The sequence below is a fragment of the Cebus imitator genome, unplaced genomic scaffold (genome assembly GCF_001604975.1).
Source record: "Cebus imitator isolate Cc_AM_T3 unplaced genomic scaffold, Cebus_imitator-1.0 Scaffold358, whole genome shotgun sequence".
NCBI lineage: Eukaryota > Metazoa > Chordata > Mammalia > Primates > Cebidae > Cebus > Cebus imitator.
In genome coordinates, this window is record NW_016107673.1 from 1189758 (window position 1) to 1193302 (window position 3545).

The window sequence follows — 3545 nt, forward strand, 5'->3', positions numbered from 1 at the left end:
TGCAGTGGCCTGATCACAGCAACCTTAAACTCCTGGGTTCAGGCTCTCCTGTAGCTAGAACTACAGGTTCACACTACCCTACTCAGCTAATTTTTTTTTTACTTTTTTGTAGAAATGGGGGTATCTCTATGTTGCCCAGGCTGGTCTCACACTCTTGCCTCGAGTGATCTTCCTGTCTCGGCCTCCCAGAGTGCTGAGATTACAGGCATGAGCCACCATGCCTGACCTATTTTCTTTTCTAACATAGCTTTTTCTTTCTTTCTTTCTTTCTTTTTTTTTTTTTTTTTGAGACAGTCTTGCTTGGTCACCCAGGCTGGAGTTCAGTGGTGAGATCTAGGCTCATGCAACCTCTGTCTCCCAGGCTCAGCCAATCCTCTTGCCTCAGCCTCCGAAGTAGGTGTGCCACAATGCCTGGCTAATTTTTGTACGATTTGTAGAGACAGGGTTTCACCATATTGCCTAGGCTGGTCTCCAACTCCTCAGCTCAGATAATCCGCCTGTCTCAGCCTCCCAAAGTTCTGGGATTACAAGCATGAACCACCAAAGCTGGCCTTCTAATATAAGCCTTTAATGCCATAATTTTCCTTGTAAGCACCACTTCAAATACATAACAAAAATCTTGATATGTTGTATTGTCATTTTCAGTCAGTTCAAAATATTTTCTTCTTCCTTTTTTTTTTGAGATGGAGTCTCACTCTGTCACCCAGGCTGGAGTGCAATGGTGCAGTCTCGGCTCACTGCAACCTCCGCCTCCCACCTTAAGCGATTCTCCTGCCTCAGCTTCCCAAGTAGCTGAGACTACAGGCACACACCACCACGCCCAGTCAATTTTTATATTTTTAGTACAGACAGGGTTTCATCATGTTGGCCAGGCTGGTTTCCAACTCCTGACCTCAAATGACCCCCCGCTTTGGCCTCCCAAAGTACTGGAATTACAGGCGTGAGCCACCGCATCCGGCCCAAAAATATTTTCCTTGTGACCTCCTTTTTGACTCATGGGTTATTTTTGTAGTGTGTTAATTTCCAACTATTTGGGAATTTTTAAAGATATCTTTCTGTTATTGATTTCTAGTTTAATTCCATTATTTTCAGAGAACTCACTTTACATTACTTAAATTCTTCGGAATGTTTTATTTTGTTTTATGACCCAGAAAGAATATGGTCTATGTTCATGAATGTTTCTTTTTGACAATTAAAAAAATATTTTGAAATGAAGTGAGAAAGTCAGTGTGAATTTTCCCAAAGCTACATCATCTGAAGTTCATACCAGGTTAAATCAAGTTTGTCTGGAAAATTAACTTTATGGACTCCAAGAGGTTCAGTACCCAAAGAGCCTGGAACTGTGCCAGGCCTAGTGGGAGCCAGTGTACCGGTTATTTGTGCCCAAGCAGGCAGTGAACCAGAAAGCTAGCGTGACTTGCAGCTGTAAGTTGTTTTGTTTGGAGGAATTTGAAACAAAATATTAGAAAACAACTTGGAAAGGGAGATAAACAGTTGCTGTCACCACTTAGCACAGAAGAGAGAATATCATGTAGACTCTAGTGAAATTGACAGCCCTTTCTGCTGGCGGGTGTGACAATGGTTTTGATATCAAAGAAATATAACTCCTGGAAAGTATAGCCCTTGGGAATCTCCGAAATGGTCTGTTATGTGGGGTCTTCTTCTCAAGCCAGTGCAAAGTGAAATAGCATTATATTCTGCTAATAGTGGTCGCTAAAAGTGATTCTCCCGCCTTTGCAGTTCTGTATAATTAGCAAGAACACTTCAGTGTTCCTAGAACAGCACAAACCGTACTGTGGTATTTGAATCATTTAAGGAAACAATAAACATTCAGTGGAGTAACACATGGTCACAGAAAGAGCCTGAAATTTAGAGTCAGTAGACCAGGATTTCTACCTTCTTACTGGTATTTGATCTTATGCAAGATAATTACTATTGCCTATACAACAACATTATTTAATCAGTGCTTACTTTGTGGCAGGAATTATGCTAAGAATATTTGATACACAAGCCTCACAATAACCCCAGGAGGTAGGCATTAACATTATCCTGAGTTTTCAGATAAGTCTCATTGATTCAGAGAGAATAAGTAACTAGCTAAGGACACCCGGCTAGTGAGTTGTGAAGTCAATATTGGAAGGCGGGCAAAATGTTTTCTCCTAACCATTTTGCTAATACTACCTAATGCATTGGAGTGGTTGTCAGGATTATTGAGTTAATGTGCGGGACATTGAGAGCGGACGCAAAGCACTTAAAATGATGCACAGTGTCGCACCTTCCTTCTTTCTTCTAGGCTGCCAAGAAGATGGGTCTTGTCTGTATGCTCCCTTCTAGTGGTAGCTCAGCATCTTCATGTGTGTGCAGCTTCAGCACCAGAATGACCTTCCATGAGATTGGGCAGAACACTGAAGCCTCATCTGAGTGCAGGACCCAGGGCCAATGCTTGAAGCTTTTTTTTTTTCTTCAATTATGTTGTAAGGAAAGGGGAGTTGAGTCACTGTTATCTTAAAATGACACTGTACAGCAGCTTGAGGAAATATGTGAATTTACCATTTCTGCTTTAAATGGATTTGGAAAGGAAATTATTTCCAGAATCCATATAGACAACAGTAGCTACCATTTAGGGACACATTTCAGGCTCAGTTCCACATGATCTCTGATCTTTATGAAAATCTTACATGGATTTGTTAACTGACTGCGATTATTAATTGGCCTATTTTATAAAAGAAGAAGCTGAAGCTCTGAGAGATTGATCAATAGAGGCAAAGCCACCCTGCCGTCAAGGGCTGAACGCGGGTTTCAAGCCCTACTCCGCCTGTTTCCAAAGCCCATGCTCTGGCGATGGTGAGTGGAGTTAGAACAACTAAGAATGCCTTGAGGTAGATCCTCTGTCCTTGGATGCCCTAGAGAGCTAACAGTGGGACAGACCTGCTGGTCCAGTCCCAATACACAACATCCTGAAGAGAAGCCAGGTGTCAGCTGCATTCTTCTTGACCAGTCACTGCTAGAATGTTACAAAGCTAGGCATAGAAATAACTTTCCCCTTATCTGGAAACAGAAAAGACTGCTGAATTGGACAGGTGCAGTGGCTTATGCCTGTATTCCCAGCATTCTTAGAGGCTGAGGTGGGCGGATCACCTGAGGTCAGGAGTTCGAGATCAGCCTGGCCAACATGGTGAAACCCCATCTCTACTAAAAATACAAAATTAGCCTTAGCCAGGCATGGTGGTGTGTGCCCGTAGTCCCAGCTACCTGGGAGGTTGAGGCAGGAGAACCGCTGGAACCCAGGAGGCGGAGGTTGCAGTTAGCTGAGATTGCACCACTGCATTCCAGCCTGGGTGACAGAGCGAGACTCTATGTCAAAAACAAAACAAAACAAACCCTGCTGAATCTATGTAAATATGGGAAAATCGATTTAAATTTAAAAGAAGCCGATCATCTCTCTTTTTATATATGGGCTCGGCCAACAGTAAAATAAAGTGTCTTCATTCTCTAATTAACCTTAGTTATTTTGTATGTATTTTTTCTTTTAAATATTTATTGTA